This window comes from Colletes latitarsis, chromosome 2 (assembly GCF_051014445.1).
Source record: "Colletes latitarsis isolate SP2378_abdomen chromosome 2, iyColLati1, whole genome shotgun sequence".
NCBI lineage: Eukaryota > Metazoa > Arthropoda > Insecta > Hymenoptera > Colletidae > Colletes > Colletes latitarsis.
Genome location: NC_135135.1, coordinates 18944898 through 18967457, shown reverse-complemented (window position 1 = coordinate 18967457; position 22560 = coordinate 18944898). Strand labels below are relative to the sequence as shown.

Below are 22560 nucleotides of genomic sequence, written 5' to 3'. Positions count from 1 at the left end.
TAGGGCTCTGTTGTTCCTCGAGGATCGATCGCGGTCCCTTCCATCGAAAACCGATCTCAGGCTCGAGTATCTTACAAGACTCGAGCATCCCTGCTCGGGACAAGACCTCGTTCGGGTTCCGGATTCGGGAGTAACTCGCAACACCTTCGACATCCGTGTTACTCGAACCCCGGGAGCTACGCTGGGGGAGAACCCGTGGGTTTCGAGGCGGTTATTTACACAGGGGGGTGAATTCCTGCGTCGAATCGGGAGGCTGCCGCGTTTGTTCCTGCTTGGCCGGCATGAAATAATAATAAATACGCGCGGCTGACCGAATGGTATTGCGCGGCTAAACTGATTCGTAAGCGTGGAAGCCGCGGAACAATGGGCGCGGACTCGATCGAGCGGCAGAGAGGGGGCGGAGGGGCTGGTCAGGAGGAGCCGAGAACGACCGCCGACACAATGGGGACCAAGTTGGCGGTCTGACCTCCGACCTCCGGCTCCGCACCACCGGAGCGCCGCATTCGCATTCGGATTCGTCCGTTCGATTGTGTGCTAATGCCTCGTGCGGTGTCCGCTACCGCGGCTCTCTGCGCCGCACAACACCCTCCTTTCCCTCTTTCGATCTAGCTCTCTCCCCCCCGCCTCCTTTCCCGCGTCTCTGCTTTCTGACCGCGAAACCGTCGCGCGTCCGCGGCACTTTATCGATGCTCCGAAATTCTCACCTTTCGGGCCCTCCAAGTTCCCGGCGGTTTTGCTGCCGTACTTGTATCGTCAAACTTGGTTAACCCTTTGAGGGTAGAATTCGTCTTCGTAGAGTTCCACTCGACGTTTTTTCAAGTCCAAACCAAAGGGTGCGAAAGAAAACCAGGATTGCGTAACTTACGGTAAATGCTGGTAAGAACAGTACCATCCTAGGTGACGTATCAAATAGTATCGCTTCCGATACGCTAGTCGTACGATGGTGCACAGAAGAGCAAACTAGCTGTCGCAAAAGCGTAAAAGTCTTCCGATTAATGGAATGACACGGGCGACTCCCAATTAGTAGAATGTGGAAACGCCAGTGTCATTTCACTAATTGGAAGCCCCAAGCCATACGTGGGCTGCGACCTCGAGATAACTTTCTAGCTCCTCGGTGTACATCCAGTGAGCTACGTAACGCAGTGGGAGGCGGTCGAGAAAAATTGGGAACCTCTGTCGTAAAGAGCATTCACCCTCGACCAGCACGCTTTACTACGATACAGCAATTGGAGACCCTTCGTAGATGAGAATCGTGCAGACCAGTTTGGGTCAGCGCATTTTTAAGATGCTTCGAAGACGGATAGACACCGTTTCGCTTTCTAAAGTTTCGATGGCTAGGTCAAGGCTGGAATAGATCCTCCACATAGGCTATTCATCCTCGTCGTCAGGCGACGTCGTTTAAGAGAAGTCCTAACCCAGACTCTCGGTGTTCTCTTCGTATACAGCGGCCATAATGAAAAATTGGTGAAATTCGATCGGACGCGATGATGGCGGTGCGTCCTCGGTCGTCGGAGTCGCGAGGTCGCGGGAGAATGAAAGCTAGACGCGACGACGAGGCGGATCTGGCGGGAACGCGGGAGAATAAACCGGGTTTCCGGTGGCCTTGCACCCGAATTTGAAACTTTCCCCGTTAGCTCGCGGCTGCTGGCGGCGGGGAAGCGGCGCGTACAGCAGTCAGAGGGGTCAGGGCGGCAGGGGCCAGGGGTGGAACGAAGGTCAGTGTCTGCATAAAACCACGCGAGCCTGGAGGCTACAGGCTGTCGGTTCGGAGACTGCCGCCGAGGCGTTTGCTATGCGGGCTGCGCGGCTCGTGGCTACGTGCCCTGCCTGGCGAGCCGCGACTCAAATTCAGCTCAAACTCTGCTTTCTGCATCTGTTGGTCCGCTTTCCCTCGTTGCTCTTCCAACGGCTGTTACTCGCGGTGCCCACGGTTTTCGACTTCCCTCGACCCGAGCCCCGTCTTCGTACAATCTATTAATTTACAACCGACCGCGCCACGCATCTCGACGATCGTCTCGAGCCGGTTCTCTCCATCGAGTTCTGTTTAACGCGTTGACTGCCCTGTCGCTCGGATTCGAGCGACACGTACAGTCCACAGGGGGCCGCGTCAATCCTGTTCGAGCGACGCTCGTATTTACTCCGTTGCCAATGATATTACTGCCGTTCAACAGTTCGATAGCGGTAGTTCCTAACAAAATAGGCAATTTCGTTAGATATCTTCATCAAATTGCACGCGGAATTTTTATTTTCAAGCACGTTTCTAAATAGGTCTTGTAGCACGCCATATTTGTTATTGTAGGATTTAAAGAAGAAAATTGTACTTGAAACAAATATACAAACGAATTTAGAACACACTTAGTACACAATGTTTTTACACAAATTAATATTATATAGAAATCACGTCTGTTCTTCACGAACGAAACACCTTCGTTACAAATCTCGTACATTATCGTTTCTCTTTAACAGTTCTCTGGAACCTACCCATGAAAATAAATCAGAGCTTAAACGGGTAATCATTATGAACTAAGTAGCGAATAACTGGTAGTTTCCTACTTTACATTCCATTGGAAATGAAGAAATAAACTTCATCGTGAGAATTGCAAATAAATCGATGATACAAACGAGAACGATACACAGTATTCCTGGGTTAAGTATTCTAGTTACAATGTAGAGTACGTGTGAATTGCATTAGACAATGTAGAGCCTAATTGTGTGCATCACGATTTGAATATTTAAACGATCATGCTCTGTATAAGCTAATAAACTCCATGGGTATTCGCCATTCTTTGTTTTCCTCATTCCTTTTCCTCAGCAATGCTGATGGGTTAATTACTATATCGAACAGCTGTAAATCAGACAAGAAAAGCTCGCGTATAACACGTTGCTTGGAAATGAATTATTTTATAGCGCATGACGTCGTAAGAAGCTTCATTTTTCACATTCCTTCGTTATTATATTGTTAACTAGTTTTTAGCCAAACGTAATTACAAATACACCCTGTGTACAAGCGGACTCGCGAGGGGCGCGTGGAAGCAAACCGTCCGATTACCTGCCCCCCGCGATAATTAAACCGAAATAAAAATCCAATCCTGTCGCTCACTCGTCGATCCTCGCCCTCGACGTTCTGCGCCCCCGATCTACCACCCTCTCCGAATACCGCCCCTACTTTCACCGGTTGTCGTGTTTTTCCTCCTCTCCTGTCGCCGACCGCTTCGAACGTGTTTCGCGCGTTAATAACCGACGAATAATCGTTCCCGCTTATCCCCTCATTTTTCGATAACGACTTCGACCGAGAGATTGAACGGCCCTAGCAGCTTTCGGTTCCACGCCCCTTTTTAAGAGGGCAGTCTGCTCATTTCGAATTTTTTAAACGCGATATAATTACTCTTTTAATTCCACCTCTTTTACAAATTGAAATTCACGGCGTGCATGTAATTCCCCATAGTCGTATCGGTGACACGAGTTGACAAAATATCGAGGAAATGAAGAAAGGGTAAATTTGCATAATAACGGTTCAGAAAAAGGGGGAGGCTCCTCGAGGCAATTATTCTCGGATCTCGATAAGACTAAATTCGCCATCGGCCCCCTTAAGGTCGCGGTGGTTCGTAAAATAATTTTGTCCGACGACTACCGGGTGCATGGTTCGAACTGTTCGACCAAGTGAAATCGATCGCCGGTGTCCCGAAGAAAACGAGCAACCGCTGCTTAGGACAGGATCGATTTTTCCGAAGGAGGAAGGTGTTCCTCGAACGACTCCACCGGCACCGGGGCACTTAACCTCCGTTTCGCCGCGCGATAGCGGCAGGATCAGCTGACTAGCAAAACTGACCTAATTATTATGCATTTATTCGCGCGTATTCAAATGCGCCGGGCGGCGGTGGCCGTGTTCTCCGTCTCTGTTCTTCTCTCTGTGTGCAACGTGCTCGTCCCCGTGTGCGCGCGCGCGCGTCCCTTTCGCTCTTCTTTGCACCAAACGACGCGCTACTCGCTTCTCTCTCGCGCGAAAACATATTCCAAAAACCATTTTTAACTTTCCAGAACGTCGAATTACTTTTCTAGTATCGATAGTAAATAGAAACTCCTACGATCGAAATAAAAAACGTCTCGAAATATACGAGGTGTGTCAGTGTCGATGGTGCAAACGAAAGGGGGATGATTCTACGCGAGAAAACAAATCGAAAGTAAAGACTAAAACTTGTTTCTCAGAAGAATCAACGCAACCTCAACGCAAGTGGAAACAGCGGGTAATGGACAGACATACTAAAACGTATCTGTCAGTTCACTTGTGTCAAAAACGAAGCTTGGCGCACCTATGTTGAAATTTTATTTGAGAGAAAGATAGTAGGAGGGATGTTTAATCCGGATCCGTTCCGATGGAGGCTCGTTGTCGCCAAAGGAATCGTACATTATCGGGCGAGTGTCGGCCAGGATTTAGAACGATCGGTTAATTGGACGGGAACTATGCGATCGAGGTTTGCGAAATCGATCGTTGGCTGGCTCTCTCGGCCGTGCACCTAGCGACAGCGTTCAGCATTCAAGGACGGATCGGCGGAAGCGAAAAAAACCCGCCTGGCGTACGCAATCCGCGGAATTTTTTCCGCCGTTGTCGTACGCGTGTGCGAGATTTTCCCGACTTCGTCGTCGTCGTCGTGGTCGTCTCTCCTTGAACCACCGATCGCGTAAACCGGAGAGGTGCGAAAGTCCGTGACACGAGCCGCTCGCGAACGGGGACGAGAGAAGAAACGCAGACGGGACCAGGGGAAACGACGTTAGCCGCGACGAAACTTTGCTGACGACCGGTAAATCGAAGCTCGGGGGAAATTTATTCCGAAGTTCGGGGCAACTCCGACGGCGATCCGAATTATTTTATCCCCGTGCCCCGTAACCGACGACTATCAAACGCGCCCGTGCCGCCCCTGGACCCAATATCGGCCGCCGGAAACTGAATTTAATCGCAGCCAGATTGCGGATGAACTTTCGCGTAAAGTAACTTTGTTAGCCCTTTCCCAGACAGCGCGTTGTATACGAGGCGCGACCGTCTGCCATGTCCAGGGGTGGGAAAAATTATTAGCCGGGTGGAGGGAGGGGCTGAGTCTTCGCGAAAGTGCACTTTTGTGTCCCAGCTAAACCGATTCCCAGACGCTTTAAAATCAAATTTATTTACATCTTCAGGTACAGAATCTACTCTAAGACAAATATACATATTTTTTATAGTCATAGCGATAGTCCACGATATTCAGTTTGATTCAGAGGTTCGGTCTTACGAATGTTCTGAATTTATGGCGCGTGAAGGAGACATGTCATAAATTAATATAATCTTAGCATTTCATTTTTTACATAAGTGCATATATTCTCCATACGTTTAACATACATTTTTCGTATTCATTTGTGTCACGTAAAATCTGCAGTCTGTTTTATTTTGGAGCGATCGCGCGACCGAGACGGACGCGTTGATGGAAATTCGCGAACTCGCCGCAGAGAAAGGGAAAATACTCGTTTAAAAGGCTTTGTGTCGTTTCTAAGAATATGCAAGTTTGGAACAGCTGTGAAACATTTTACGTAGTTTTCTGTCACGTTTCATAGACTGAAATATTAATTTGCACGCATAATTTTATATCACGCTATTAATAGTAGCAACCATTGTTTGTGTAACAATACGAAGTTAGACATTTCCATTGTTTTCGTGTGTTCCACACTGCCTGCTAGTATATTAAATTAACTCAAGCAAGTTAGACAAGATAGAAAAAATGGCGATCACAGTAGGTAAGGAGCTAAAAGATGAATTCCCAAAGCGTTGCTATAAACTGCTAGCGAAACTAAAACTCGTGAACTTTGATAACTGCTAAACTAAGCGGATTCTGATCGTCTGGAGGGAAAATATTAACCCCGTGGAATATTTTAGGTATCGATTTGTAACGCGGATGCTTCTCCGACGGAGCTATAATTTATTATGGTATTAATAGACGTTTCGATGATTCGGTGAGGGGCATATTCGGTAGGCAAACAAAAGCGTCGGTAAAGCGAAATAGGCGTCCGATGTGCCGACGCGTCTAGTCGGTCTTTCGGTCGGTCGGTCGATGCTTCGCTTTCGCCGTTGTCGAGCGTGTGCGGCGGAACACGCTGGTCCTGCGGGATGCGCGTATGCACGGCCGCCACCACCACCATCGCCATCGCCACGACCACCATCGCATAGCAGCACGCCGTGACTAGGGAGCCCTATGTACGGTGTACACACGTACGCGCGTCCAGGGAGGGTCGGGAGGGCGTCTCGGCGCCATGCTGATTTGCATGCGCCGCCATGACGGCCGCCACCGCTCGAGCGGGGGTTGCGCGACGTACGGGACGGAGGGTTCGGAGGGTGAGCATCGATCGCTTTCTCCTGTCCGCCCGCTGCTTACCCCTCTTTCGCCCCTCTCGACCCCCCTCCCTCCCCCTCCGTTCTCCGCGTGCCCCCCCGTAGCTGCCAGTTCTCTTCCTCGTTTCGCGTTTCACGCTCGTTTCTCCGTCCCTTTCCCTCTGTTCCGCGTCTTCCTTCCATCCTCGTCGATTTTCCTCGCTTCACGGTGTGTTATCTTTTCCCTCTTGCTTCGTCCCTCCCGCGCGGCCTCGTGTACAGACCGAACAACCCAGCTCCAATAACCACCACTGACGCCTAAAACCAGAAAACAACGGCCCGACTCGCTCTGTTCCTCTGTCGCGACCCTCCCTCTCGGAACGTTTTTTCCCCCCCTCTCTCGGGCGTCGCAAAAATTCCCTTTCGTCGCTGGAGAAAGCTCGTCGGTTTCTCTCATCGAGCAACGTCGAACCCTTGTCCTAGACTTCTCACCTGGATCCTCTGGCTTCTTTCGGATCCATTTTAAATGCCCCCCCGTCTGTGGTACTCATTGGCTGAAACGAGCTCGAGTTATTGGAACTTGATTATTCGAGCTCTCCTCGGGCATAATAAGCTACGATTGTGCAGCTCAAAGGGGTAAAATGATACTTTCTACGATGAAAGAACTCTCCTAAAATTTCCTAGCCATCGACGTTTCGTTGGTCGAGAACATTTGTTACCAGTCGGTATCAAGATTGTAAGGACATCAGAGATGATTCGAACACTTTAAACTTAAGGACACAAACTGTATTATTTAACATTACGATAAACTATTTGATACAAAGTACATAAAAGACTTCAGAGTGTCTCTCTGCTGTCGAAGTCGAACCCTCTCGACTCCTATCTACGTATCGTAAACAGAAGAGTCATCAACGATAATACTTCCTTCAACGTTCCTCGTTTAAGACATATACACTAATATACATTTCCTACAAGATAGGTAAAATAATATAACGAGACTGACAACCGATCGGGCGAAGAGACCGATTCGAGCGTGGTTGAAAAATTGTCTGACCACCGACAGTCTCGTTCCACTTGCGCGGAACCGTTGCGGATAACCGAAATCTTGACTCGACGAAAAGGAGGAGCGCCTTGATACATCATCGAACGCGTTCAGGTGGTTCGAGGGTGAGAAGGAAAGCGGCAACGAGCCAGCGAACAACGGACGCAGCCGTCTATTTACTTATGCGGCCGTGGATGAGCTCGCCGGGGTGGCTGAACGCGGTGGGGGTGTAAGGGGTCGATGCCTCTGGCTCTGTTTGTTTTCGTTGGACCACATAGCGTGATACGTTTGCGTAATGCGCCACGTCCGTCGTCCTTTCCTCCGCTACAACCCCCTGTTCCGCCCGGCTCAGACTGCCGGGGGGTGACGGTCGTTGCGGCGGAATCTGCCGGGCGGTAACTCATCCGCGCACTCCTATTCTCGGATATGTTTTTCCCGCTTCCCTCTACTCCCCTCTTTTCTAGCCGATATTCTGTCGCGAAGATGCACAATGCCACGGGTTAAGCTTATTAAAAATAAGGAATCGTTTCATTTTCATCCCTTCGTTCGATTACGCGCCGAGTACCATTGGAACCTGAATCTATATTAGTCACTCGTATGTTGGTGTCAACTGAGTTTTATTATGTTTCTCTATAAAATAACTGTCTTTTTGTATGTTTACAAGCATCTAAACTTTATTATTGGCGTACATTTTACGTCCGTAATGAATACGAAATGTCCTCGTTATTGCTCTGATGTAGTTATTTTAGATTGTTTTTAAAATGCAACTAATGCAAAATTAAATAAATAAACTGCAACGGGACGAGTACGAACAATTAAGAAGAGAATATTGAACGACGAGTTCCCCAGCGATCCGTGTAGTTTAGAGTATATATTTGTCTCAATTACAAATGGAATTGACCGGAGCGCGATAAAGTTTTCGTCGCCTCCTCCGCTTCTGCGGCCATTGCTTTCCGTTCGCTTGTGCTCTGCCAGCCCCACCGCGTTTTTCGTTCGTTTTTGCAGAGGCGTCGATGGGTGCACGGGAACGGGGAGGAACAAAAAAAAAAACAAAAACGGCTCTCCGCCGCGCGAGATGGAACGCTTCGACGAGCGCGAGTCGACGACATCGCCACCCTCGAGCGTTTCGCGCGATGATCGATGCCTGGAAACAAGTGGATGCGAAATACGTCGAGTGCCATCGATCGTCCAGCGATCTTTCCAGCTACGAGGTCTGCGATTTTAACCCCACGACAAACCATAAGTCGCTTATTATCGAAGCTACCCGTCGATATTCGAGACCATTTTGATACGTTAAATCGTCATTAATCGACACCACTAACAGGGAAAAGGTGGATGAATATTTTGATTTTAAAGAATATTAAAAAAGTACCTGAACTAAAAATTTGTTTCGGTTTCTTGTTCGCGACGATGGTTGTAGTCTAATTATTTTTCAATACTTTTTCGATAATCTTCCTTTTCTCTAGCGCGAACGGACTTTAAAAAAGCAATGAATACTTGAACGAAAAAAGTTCGTAAAATGGAGTTTTTATTTCAGAGCAGCGTTTCTCAATCGTGTTCCAATCGCGACCCACTTTTATAATAGCCAAACACGAGACGTTAAAACTAGATATTTAAAAATATTATCGTAACTTCATATTTTTAATTAAAACAGCGTTTCATAGAATACGAATGCATACGATTCCTCGGTTCCCGCTGTAATTATGCGTAAACTATAGAATCTACGGGGCGTATCGAAAGTCGAGGCATTAAGGCGCAATTTGTCTACCGCGATACACAAATACGTAGATCTTTACGTCAGGAAAAAGAAGATCCGTGTAAAAGGGCGGTCCGTGAATCCTGACTACTAATGGATCCGGTGACACGCGGTAGGCCGTCGTAAATGACCGCACGCGTGTAATAAGATAATTGACCGTTTCGTTCGACGACGAGAGGATCGAGCTGGCAGGTGATGACGCTCGATGACAGCAATTTGCCTTCGCTAGCACGCCTAGCAAAGTGCTCGCTTCCGGTCTGAGCGTAGCGTCCGGGAGCCGGCGTGTCTGCGATCTGTTCTTGGATCGCGCGATATCCGCTCGTCAAGGTGTTATTTTAACACGCGGAAGATTGCACGAAAGGATCACTGCTGCCGATCTACGAGACAACGAAACCGATCTGCGTCGGCGCGCGTTTTATTGTTCCTTAGATGTTTTGCCTTTCTCACGGTTCGAGAATCCGTTTGCACAGTTTCGACGGAAGCACACGGAGTAGCTTTCAATTTCAATCTCTCGACTTACGATTTAATTACAAATAATTTTGTAACATACTTCATTTTGTTTAAATTTGTTCGTACAAGGAATGCTCACGCACTCTTACAGTATTTACGACGCAAATACGTGGGATTTCCATAAAATTGGTTTCGTTTGAACCATCGTTAAAAATCGTAATTAATCATTAGGAAACTGAATCGAAATAAATGAGTTCTGTATTTTAGAAATCGCGGAAGATTGTTTCTCCGGTCGTGTCCGAGTACGCGAAAACCGGATTACGGGAGGATGGAAGAGGTTTGGCGTCCAGCGGATCCGTGAAACGAAACGAGGCGGGTAGGGCTCGCGGAAACGTCTATCCACCCACGCGGGTAAATAAAAGGAGCCACGAATTCTGGCCGCGTAAAACACGCGATCCGCGCGCGGCGGAGTCTCCCGTATCGCGAGAAAGAGCCTGAAGAGCGGATGGAAAGCGAGATCTAGAGGGTGAGAAAGATGCCTGAGAGGGGAAAGCGGAGAAAGAGAGTACGGGTTACGGAGCAGTACGAAGTACGGGGCGAACGGCGTGGACCCCTTGGATGGTTGCCTCATGAAAGATGCATAAGACGACTCACCGGGGGCGCGATAAAGAGTCGACAACAGACAGACCGACAGTCACCCCTGTGCACCCCCTCTAATACCCCGATGCAATACACTGCCACCCTGCGTAAAGGAATACCGGGATGCGGCAGCCACCCACCGCAGGGGGGGGGGCGTCTCCCACTATCAATTAATTGTAATCTAGATTGATGGATCCGATCCGCGTCCGTATCGGAGATTAGTCTCGCTTCTGTCGCGGACGACGTCGCTCTGGCTACCCCCTCGGAAGAAAGGATGTTTCTCGTTCACGAGAACGCCGCGCCAGCGGATCCGCGTTCCTAGAAACAACAACGGGAGGAGATCGGAAGATCGGTTCGGATCGAAGGGATGGTGGTTGAAGACGAGGTTGCCCCGACTACGCAACGCACGGAGCTACGTTCCCGAGGTCTCTGGGCTAATGGCATGCAAGCGAGCGGTGGCGATGGCGGCAGCCTCCCGTTCCGTCGCGGCCGGTCGATAGGCATTAGCATTTTTATGGGTCTATCCCGCTTACGTGCTACGGTGCCCCGTGGCACCTAGATTCTTCAACGTTGTTCACGCACGCCTCGTACGCGTACAACGTAAACCCACGGTCAAACGTTCCGAGTTGGCGAGTTTCCCTGCCGAGTCATTCACCTCCCGTCTCGTCTTTCGCCCCTGAGATTCATAATTTTTTGGTACCACCGATTGGCAGCTTATCGACAATTAACGAGGGGACAAATTTCTTACCTGAGAAGAAAACCATTGAATATTAGCCCCTTGACAATTCAATTTTATTTAAATTTGTTCGTACAAGGAATGGCCACGAACGAGAATAGATTTGTTTTAGGAACACCTCGTGAATGTAAAAATGTGGTGATTTTTATACAGGGTGTTCGGCCACCCCTGGGAAACATTTTAATAGAGAATTCTGGAGGCCAAAATAAGGCGAAAATCAAGAATACCAATTTGTTAATGGAGGCTTCGTTAAAAAGTTATTAACAATTAAATTTAAAAATTTCAAATCGTTTTGGAAAAATTATTTTTGTTTGCGGGGGTCAATTACAATCATTTTCGGTCATTACACATACCTTCGAAATCCTATCCACTTTCGAGAAAAAAATTTGAGTAAGTGCTGAAAGTTTTCGGTGAAAAAAAAGACTTTCGAATCGTCTTGGAAAAATTATTTTTAGTTGCAGGGGTCAATTGCAAGCATTTTTGGTCAACAGACATACCCCCGAAATCCTACTCAGTTTCGAGAAAAAAATTCCTTACCAAAAATCTATTTTCTGGCCAGAAATGTCTGCCCGAATTTTCATACGAATCTTTAAAACGTCATAACTTCTGAACGGATTGAACGATTTTAATGTTTAAAAAAGCAAATTACGTGTATTTGGATGGAGAATATGTACAAATCGCAAAAATATTCGAAAAGTTGGTCCTTGACCCCGCAAAATGAAAAAAACACCATAAAAATGGTCCAATTTTCAAACTGCCATAACTCCTACAATTGTGAATATATTTCAATGAAACTTTTTTCTGAAGTAGAGCTCATGGGTACCTACAAAAAAGTATTAGACAACTTTTCTGTAGGGCGTCAAACAAAATTACTAACAATGAAAAAGGAATTTTTAAGAAAAATTGACGGGGGGGGGGGGGGGGGGGGTAGTGCCTAAATTTTTCGACGAAAAAAAAAATTTCGAATCCTTTTAAAAAAATTATTCTTGGCTACGAGGGTCAATTACAATCATTTTTGGTGAATACATATACCCTCGAAATCCTACGCATTTTCGAGAAAAAAATTCAGTAATGTGGACAAATTTTTCGAAGAAATTAAAAAATTTCAAATCGTGTTAAAAAAATTATTTTCAGTTGCAGAGGTCAATTATAATCATTTTTGGTGAATAGGTATACCCTCGAAATGCTACGCATTTTCGAGAAAAAAAATTCAGTACGGTCAGAACTTTGAACGTTAATAACTGTTTTACGAAGCCTTCATCAACAAATTGGTATTCTTGATTTTCGTCTTATTTTAGCCTCTAGAATCCCCCATTAAAATTTTTCTCAGGGGTGGCCGAACACCCTGTATATAAAACTCGATGACCAGTGAGTAAAATTGTAACGAGTCAAATTCGTCATTGTATGGTAAGGGGTTAAGCAATCGTACAGAACCAGTAATCTAACTAGTGTTTTCAAATTCAACATAATTTTTTACCACATCCATTCCGAGGCATTCAGCTCAGTGGGGGAAGGTTACAACAAAAATGTTCTCTCGATCTAGAGCGTTGTAAATTTCAAATGTCAAGCAACAATTTTCGAACATCCATTTTTTGACAGTTCGAACAGAATGTAGCCTCGAAGCATCGCTGTTGCATTATTGTGTATGTGACCGGTAGCGAGGTGGGTGGCTCCACGAGGGGTCGAGCGCGGGATTAGCCGATATTCGGGGAAAGGAGCGATAACGCGAACGAAATCCGCGCGCGTTTTTCCCGTCGTAACGTTCTTTGGCGTATCGTTGAGCGAGTCGCAGCGCGAGTCCAACGGGGGAGAAAAAAAGTCGATAATAAATGGATTGCCGCTACCAGGTACAGCTCCGGTCCTCTGCCACGCCGATGACCAGCCGAAGCCGCGGTGAAAAAACTTGCACCGCGTATGCGATCGACTTCTTCGGCAAATCGGCCGATCGCCGACTAATTGGCGATCGTGCCGTATGAGTGACCTCTTTCTGCGACCGCTGAAAAACTGCGAGAACACGACGACACGGAATTTCGATCAAAAAGCAGCTCGAAAGAACGGACGAAGCCACGGAGGCTGTAATCGATCCCGCGGTTCTGTTGCATTCAAATAGATGGAGTGTGTTTTTTTTCGGAACAATGCGTGAGAATTCTACCGTGAAGTCAAGCATCGAAATAATCATTTTTCCATATTCCGCGTTTTACATTTCTGGTCGACCAACTTAGGAATACTCATTAAGAGTCGATTTTGAAAAAATTCTTTATAAAATGATTTTAAGGTTCTTAGCACTGTTGGAATATGGAAATTCGAGTATGGGCCTAATCGTGATATCTGTTATCATACAATAGACATTGTATTGCTGCCATCTAGGCTTTGTACCAGTGCTGTGTACGTTGTCGACCTCTCTGTACAGTCTTGTATCGGCAGCTAAAGCGAACACGTCTTTGCATATAAATTCTTGTGAATATACAACTGTGATTTCTTTAATTATTATTTCACCAACCAACAAGCACGAATACGGTATCGTATCGACTATTACGGTATAATGTCCTCACGCGACGTGCAACAAATGTGATGTCGAAAGAGCATGCTTGTCTTTAACCCGCCAGTGGTACACCTGTACAGAATCTCGTTTACAAATTTCGTAAAATCGTTTTATTAACACTTAAATTATCAAGCTATACCAACAGTTTTCTAATTTACAATCTGTTGACAATCAGGGCATGAACAGACTTTATGGGTATTGCAAATAAATCGGTAAAAAATAGAGTTCGGAATGCAGTACCAGACTATAGTGTTCCAAGGTTAAAGTGTTCTCGATAAATGAATGAATGCATGAAACTAGTAAAATTAAAAGTGACTTTTATGAGAACGTAAATTGTACACCTGCCGTTATTGATACGCGTTTTTTTCTGCGAACGTTCTGATCGATTTAATCGTTAAATATGGATAATATAGAGACAGCCGTTTATAAAATCACAAAAATCATTCTATTTCTCGACCATCGATACGAATAGTTGATAGCTTCTAGATGTAAACGCGGCGCGAATAATCCAACAACAAGTTTCCAATCAACCGTACGGATCGATAAGACTCGAAAAGAAGGGAAGTAGGTCCCACGCGAACTGGTAATCGCCTAGTCACCAATTGTTGCACGACAGTGCCAGACCTCTAGTCGCGAGTGTAACCAAGGACACATTGTTGCAACTTGATTAGTATGTTCTATCGCGTCCAGCATATTCGCCAGACGTAGGGCTTTCAGGCTTCCACTTGCTACGGATCGATGCAACGAGTAAAAGGTGCTAAAACCTGTCAGGAATTAATTAAACGAATCAATGATCTTGGCATACGTTGATAACAACGCGTTCGCAAAACTATATCGTTGGGAGGTCGTCGATGCATTATAGAAAATCATTACGTTCGCATAATATAAATTAATAATTCAAGGAATATTGTGTGGAGTACGCTGATTCGTTCCTCGTTACGATAATTAAAGTAAAAGAGAGACGATAATATATTTTAACGCGTTAAAATAAAACAAGAAGTACTCGATTAAAAAATTTCCTATTCCCGTTTGAAATAGAATTTGCTCGAGTCTGGTATTAATTCCATCGCTGACTGGATTTCCGTGACGATCGGAAAAGTCGATTGCCTTCGACATTTTCCAACTTCGATCCCATTTTCCGCGGCAGTCGCGTTCTAAGGTGCGGTCCGGCTTCAAGGTCGACCCAGAGGCTGTCGATCAGGGCAACGAAACGTTTACGATTCGTAGTCAGAGATCGCTGAAACTGGTCGTAACGACCGTCGCGGCGTGTTTCGAAGGCGAAGGAGTAAAGGCGCGCGAAGGCATCTCGCACGACCTATGGGGTGTTTAGTGCGTATTACGGGGAAAAGGCGGCCATGGGGGTTGGCGAGCAGGGTCGAAGGGAGCGACGGAGGGGAAGCCGGCCAGAGAGAGCCCAGAGGGAGAGGACGGGACGCGTCGAAGGGTCGGAGGGTCCGCGGCGAAACGCGCCTGCGCGTTGCCATGGCCACCGTGTCTATACGCCCCCTCTTCCGCGAAAAGGGGGTATATATCCCGTTCCAACAGCACTCGTCCCCCCTTTAGTCACTCCATCTCGTTCTGTCACCGTTCGTTCTCCGCGCCCTGCTGCCCACTTTGAGTTCCTCTGTCCCGGAATCCTCCATCCCCCCCTGTGCTTTCTTTCTCTTCTCGCAACGCCGCGTCTACGCGGATTCTCGTACGTGCGACTCCCGACGACGATGTCCCGATCGAGATACGTGCTGGACCTTCCCAGGCATATACTCCGTGGAACGAACGCAACCGTCTCTGTTTCGACCAGTTTCCAGAGGGCTGTTTAGTAACAAATACGTCCTGAGACTCTTGGATCCCCATAATTCCAGTCCTAAATAGTCACGAGGTCGCCATATTCGTTCCATCAACTGTACTATCGATGTTCCGTTGCATGACACACTATTATAGGCTCGCTCTGTCGCGTTGGAAAGTTATGGTGCATCCTCCGGGACGAAAGTCCCAAAGAAGAAGCAACGAGACAGCGGTGAGCACCTCGAATCCAAAGGGTGGGGATCCTGGAGGGGATCAGGCGGAGCGAGTGACCGAAAAAGTTGGGTACTCGGCAACTTACGATCTCCGCACAGTAGGTCTTGGGAGCCGTGGCCTGTTTCGCGCGGAGCCGGTGACCCAATTAAACGACGACGGTCGCGGGCCGTTTTTTGGACGACCGTGAAACGAGAGGGGAGGGCCGAAAAGCTGGCGAATCGGCGACGTCTCGCGCATTTGAATAATATTCGTGTAGCGCTGGCCGTGGAGGAGTTTTTCGGCCCGATTCCGTCCTCGTAAAAACATCACGGATCCCCGGGCCCTCCGTCGTTTCTGTTCAAACAAAACCACCTTGTCCGGGCCCGCGGTTTTTTCGACTTTACATTCAGGTCCACGTTTTGTTCGGCGACTCGACGACGGACGGACGGACGGACGGGACGAAGGAACGGACAGACGGACGTGAGACGGGGACAGGTAGAAAAAAAGACGTGGTGCACCGAAAGTCGAGAACACACCGGATGGAGCGACGCGACCGCCTACTTCGACCGCGGGACACGCTCCGTTACGCACGCACGCACTCACGCACTCGCGCACTCGCGCATCGCTTCACCTACGGTGTCCCCTCGGCATGCAGAGCACGAGTGCTTTTAAATATATCAGGCATCGCGACCGCGCCACGACGAAACCGAGTCGCCGTGATCGGACGTTTCCTTACCTGACCAACGAACTCGATGGGAATGGAAATTTGGAAATCTGCCAGGAAACGTTCGACGAACAGGATACGAGGGAGCCGCGCGCGATTACGAATTCGCTGTCGACGATACCCGACGCCCGCGAATCAAAACATCGAGAATTAATCGAGAGTCGTCCAAGCGCCAAGAGCTCGGAAACGTATCCGGGAAATTGGCCCCAGAGATTCCATGGAAGTCGCTTTTGACATTTTTCGAAACGGACCCGGGTTAAGGAGACACTCCATAAAACTCGATTCTTTGTCGACGAGACCCGTAAACTGGGGATTCTTGAAAAAGAGACTTCGCTATTCCCCGCTGTTCCACGTCCCATTCGCGAATACTAAAACTGCAGAACTTATTTAGATATCGTGGAGAACACAACCGGAATTCGTACAGACCACAAATATAGAACCGCCAATATAAATAGAAGTTGTTCAGACATCCTAGAGAACTCGATTGGACGTCGCAAAGAACTCGCTCAGAAATCGTAGCAAATACGCTCATTATATTCTTCCGACGCACAACTTGAATTCATACTGGCCGCAAACAAAACCTGCGGCGAATACGAATCGAACTCCTTTGGACGTATCGGGAAACTCGTTTGAATAGGTTCGAACCGTGTTATTATTTAATTGAAAGAATTCTTCGACGCTGAGGAATTTACGAAACTTCTAATTCCAGTTGACAATTCTTCCCCTTGTTAGATATTCAATGGAAATAGGCTGTGATAAATGATCTTTTATTTTTGCACTGTGTGTAACAAGTACATTCGTTCTGCGCATTTACAGAGAGAGTGAATATAATTACACAACGGTCCTCGATTGTCTCATCGTAATCATCCTTGTTGCTTTAGAGATTGATAGATGATGACGTTGCCAAAAATCGCGGATTCTCAACGCCCCCGAGCAAAACTGTGCGTGTACGAACTTTCTATTACAGCAAATAACTTCCACCGTAGCTTTGTACATCTGAAAACTATCGACTGCAGTTGAATAAACGACTCTCGAAACGAACGATGGCGCTCTGTACGTCGGGACCGGAGAAATTCTTTCTTCCGCCACGGATTTGTATCGTTTTATGCTGTGTTTTGTAGTGTCGTCGCGGAGCGTGTGTATACGCGGGTCGTTTGCTTAACCGCGGCCACCACCGCACGAATGCTTAGAATTTCTCTTACGCAACAACCTGTTTTACGAGCCGCATTATCCCACGCGATTCGTGTCGCGCGTGGGCTACGGCATTGACTGGCCGCTGCGTTTATGACGAAGTTAGCGAGTCGCCGTGCAACGATAAACGGCCTTTGGGCACCTCGATCGGAATACTTATGCCTGTATTACCGAACCGTGCTCGAAAAACGATCCCCGCTGGCCAGGAATCGATCCTCGCGGACGGGTCGAACGCCGGGGATTCGCGATTAATTTTTTGAATCGTCGCCTCCGTGCGGAGATCGCGCTCGAACAGGCTGTAAACAACTGTACACGGTAATTTTCCACGATTATTTCTCCGGTTTACGCGACACCGTGTATTTTACTGTTTCTTCTCGTCGTACCGGGAATCGTCCAACGTACAGGGTAACTGTTTTTATTAAGTATTTAGTGTTATTTAACGTTTAATTAACTTTGTATCTAATTATGAATAAGCAATGTTTATATTCTTAGAATTATAGACGATTTAAGTATAAAAAATTAAAACGTAAAGTAACGATCTGACGGTAGGAAAGTCTGAATATAGTTGTAACACTTGACGCGGTACTTAAACACATCAAGTTAATAATATGCTCCTTAGTTTAGCGCGCCGCGTAAATTATATACGAATAACGTTAATGATCCAGAAAAGAATTCTGTAAAATTATCGTAGGACTTGTAACGTAGAGTAATGCGATTAATTGGTTCAAAAGAGCCATAATGGAGTAAAGGGCTTACATTATATAACATATAGGTATCTTCCTGAACGATCTAGGTGGAACATGAAGTTTAAATCCAAGAGGGGTGTGCATTTGATTAAGCCATTTAGTATTCTAATTAAGAATGTAAGATTAGCTACTAATCTACATTCATCGCTGGTTTCTAAGTTAAGCTCCAACGATATTGATTGTAATCATACTCAGAAAATAGGATTTACGAATTTCCTATCTAATTACGTGGATACGTTTATCGATTTGGAACGATATTTTTCAAAAACCATACATCAGAAGGTACGACTTATAGCGTTGCCTCCCATGCTCACCACCAGAGGGGTCGCGTTCTCACAAGCGCTTGACCGACCCCTCGGTTGCTATACACTCGTCTAAGACAGAGCCTGCTAGAAAGCCTTACTGATGAGTCCACTAGCAGGCCCGAATGAAACGCGCCCCCTCCTTTCCTTTTCTGCCTTCCTACGATTCTCACGAGTCCCAACCTGCAGCTATGCAGCGCCACAAACTTAAAAAATAAATATTTCCGAGCTGTCCGGGGTCAGCGAACACGTACACTCGTTGGGCCCAACCGGGTGGCCCATTACGATCACGCAACAACGGTTATGGGTGCCGCGTTCGTCACATGAGATTTATTATTTAATAAATCTTCGAAAGGAATTCGTGTCTATGCCACTCGGAGCGAATCGAGAAAGGCTGCTGCCAGTTATTTCAAGTCGTAAAGCTGTTCGATCGAACGGAACTTAAAAATATTAAAATTTAATTAGCGACGTCGAACGTTCGAAATACACCGTGCTTAATTACGGTAGGTCTTATTTGCTTCCCGTCGCCTAAGGTACGGTACCGCGACGTTAAGCGGATTCGAACGACGAACGCCAGCAAACGGAGGCTGATCGAGGGAGCAGAGAGAAGAAGGACAGATCGAAGGAAGAGGAACGGTTTATTTCCCCATTGGCGAAACGGGGGGCGTTTAAGCGCGCGCGCGCTCGCGGCCAAAGGGTCCGCCGTTCGGAATAAAAAAAAGACTGTTTATGATTTTTCTATTGAAGCGTAACTAGGTGGCACGCGAGGTGCTACGGGTAATAAAGTCCTTTACGCGGCAACTAACCGCAGCGTTCGAGGGTTCGACCGTGCGCCGGCTGCGTTTACCGTTTACTATCGCCGTTACAGCCGCTCGTACACATAAATCGCTTTACGATCTGTCGCTAAAAACGGATTTCATGCGAAAGTAGATGGCTGCCAGCGACCGCAACCCGCGTTCCGGTGAAATCGACTGGCCCGCGTAGACGAGGCTCGTTCTCGGACTTCCGTGACCATCGGCGAACGAGAAATTCTCGCCCCTAATCGCGGACCCGTCGAAACTTGACTCTCGAGGATCGTAACTTCTCGCCAAGATCCCGAAACGTAACCAAGTTATGTATATAGTAAAAAATTTAAGATCTTGTAAAGGACGTAAATTTCAATGCGTCGGAGTTTTATGTCAGCGTGGTCGTCGCTGCCTTGTTAAAACTCCTCGTTGGCTTTCGAGAATCCTTAAACGTAATCAAATTAAAAATTTGAGATCTATAGAGGGTGTAGATCGCATTCAGACCAGTTTTATTAATTTTTTCTTGCCTCGTGATAAGTAATTTCTGGCTCGAGCGAGACGTTAAGAAAGCAACGATTACCGTAAGCGAGTTTAAGGCGCATCGTCCGGTCGGAGGGTTTTTGTTCCCACGTCCGTTTCGCGATTTTGAGGAACGCGTCTATGGTTCGGTAGGAAGGTGTCTGAGTCTGTAAAGTGCAAATGAGTGGTTGAGCGGACGCAAAGGGGGGCTGGCAGAGGGACGGCGAAGAGGGTTGGACGCGAACGGAACGGAGGACAAGATGATGGATGGTCCCTCTCCACCCTTGGTTGGGCTACGCGAACCGAGGGCGTCCCGACGCTGACGACGATGCTGACGCTAATGAGCAAAATATGAGGCGCCACCCCCTTCCTCCTCTTTCCCTGGTTACCAGGGCCCGCAGTCTGACACCCTCCTCGATTCCGTCTCGCGTTCTCCTCCTCTCTGGGATTTTCGTTCCCTTCCACCCTCGCCAGGTATCGATTGTCGCCGTGCGTTCTCCAAAAGAATAAAAAGACGACGAGCGTCGATGGGTGGCGGACGGGTGGGAACGAGGGAACCCGGAACGAAAACAAGACGATCTATCCGGCTGATTACTTTCGCCCTACCTCCGGACGAATAGCGAAAGGACTCTCGACCGTTCCTCGCCGGAAGGGAACCCGACGACACGTATAGGTGGCTGAGACTTCGCGAAAGTTCGCGCCTCTGAAAGCGTCCCGTGTACCTTACGCCTTCCCAACGCTCGAAAGTTCCCTGTGCATGGATCGAAAGCTTATCGTCGATCGTTCCGTCGAAAATTACGATCTGGGATCGGACAAGGCGTTTCACGTCGGCTTTCCATTACGCTTTTGCAAAACTTTTCTTTAAATTTTTCTTACTTGTAGCAGTAGTATTAATTATTTGAAAGTTAGACACGCATATGTCTCTGCAAAGCCTCGAGCATAAATGTTTTAAAAAAAGAGCTGCACTAACGCTGGCGACCCATGTGCCTGAATGCTTTATTCGCGTACTGTAATCGTTCGAAGTAGAATACGTCGCTAATTTAATTCAGATTTTCCAAGCGTCAACCAGCGATACCTTTACTTTAGTATACTCGAGATCGAAATGCGTTCCTGTCGCCCTTTCTCCTGTATCTTATCGCGTCGCAGTGACCAGAAGGGGTGTGAAGCGTGGAACGGGTCGGGGGTGGTTTATCGCGGCGGCAGGAAGACGCGATAACGCGAAAGTCGTCGGACGTATATACCGTTTATCGTGAAATCTAAATAAGTAACGGTGGGCAGTAAATGCGAGCGTAACGAGCGAAGCTTGTCGCTCCCGCCGCGCAGATACAGGGAGGAAGGAGGAGAAACGAGCGGAATTAACGAGGAGCTGACCGTGTCTCCACAGAGTTTCGCAAGAGCGCATCTCCCTAAGAGGAACGAGCCACCTTGGCCCCGTCGACGGTGGCCGTCAGGACGCGGACGGGGTTAGCGCCGGATGTCCACACTCGTTTTTACCGCGAACCGGGATGCTCCGTCGGCGAAAAAGGGACCCGTTTAATTTCATTTTGCTGGCACCGCCCCCGTGCTCTCGTCGCCCGAAGCGACGAGACGCCGCGAAAAAGGAGTCGACCGTCGTTTTACGACCGTCTCCCCTTGCACCCCTGTTCCATTGCTCCTGTCGACGCCGCTTCTGCGGATCTACTTTCCTCCGAAAGCTACTCCGTCGAGACTTTACGCCGCTACGCCCTTTGCTTTCGTTCCTGGTCCCGGCGATATGCCTACAGTTTTTAATCACTCGAGCAACGATCACCCCCCAAAGGCACTCTGGAAGGAACGCCGGTCTCGATTGGTCAGTAATTGTAAACAGAATGCAATTAGAAAGATAGGAACGTCTATCGAAAGTGTTGTATTTGGAGGATCATGTAACAGCATCTCTCTTGTCTATCTCCCATTTCGTGAGTCTTCTTGTCAGTGAATGTGAGGCATTATCAGCCTTAAGTGGACACTCAATCTCAACTGAATTATTTCACTTAATCTTGATTTTTACCAAATGAGTAAATGGAAATCAACTTTCCTTTGAAACATTTAAAAAATAACGAACTAATGGAGGATTACATAAATTTTCAAATAATTAACAATTTACTTAAGGGTTAAGTAAACTTTGCAACCAAATATTTGCTTGTCCAGGAGTATCTACGTATTATTAAGTCTTCTTATTATTATGTGTGACATTTTTAATATAGAATAGTAATCCTAGTTGACGGTAGATCCTCGATTATTGCAGAATTTCTACAATAATCGAAATAACCGATCCAACAAATTCGATTTTTGCTATCAACATGAAACATCGTAAGCGTGACTCCCTTTGATAGGGTCTGACCAAAATTACTTAAATCTACTAGTTCAATCGATGTAGGAATCCAACACGTGGGTGTGCGCGCGATCGCTCGACACTCGCCCTGGCCATGGACCAATTTCTAACGAAAACCGATTATCGAATTTAAATGTACAATGAGCCATTGTGCGTAGGGCAGCGTCGGAGAAATTTGTGGCTGTGGCGCGAGGTTGAGTCAGAGATGCCAGATTCAGCACCCGGTGCCCTACTCACACATACCAGATCACGCGTACGTGAGCTCGTAGAGTTTCGGAAAGTCGACAAAGGCAAACTGACACATGCCGTCTTTCTCGATTATTCCGAAGCTGCCCGACGTAATTTCAGACCGCCTCGTGGGAGTCGAGAGAGAAAGGCTCACATTTGCCTTCACGCTTTTAACAACTGAAATCCGACCTCCCGTCAACGGCATACGATTCGGAATCTCG

The 22560-nt window shown here is 47.3% G+C and overlaps 1 long non-coding RNA gene across 3 annotated transcripts in view; it reads left to right on the top strand.

The window, feature by feature from the left end:
- LOC143351899 (uncharacterized) overlaps positions 1-22560 on the top strand; it is a 259623-nt gene that overhangs the window by 114226 nt on the left and 122837 nt on the right. The gene's annotated exons all lie outside the window — the stretch shown is intronic.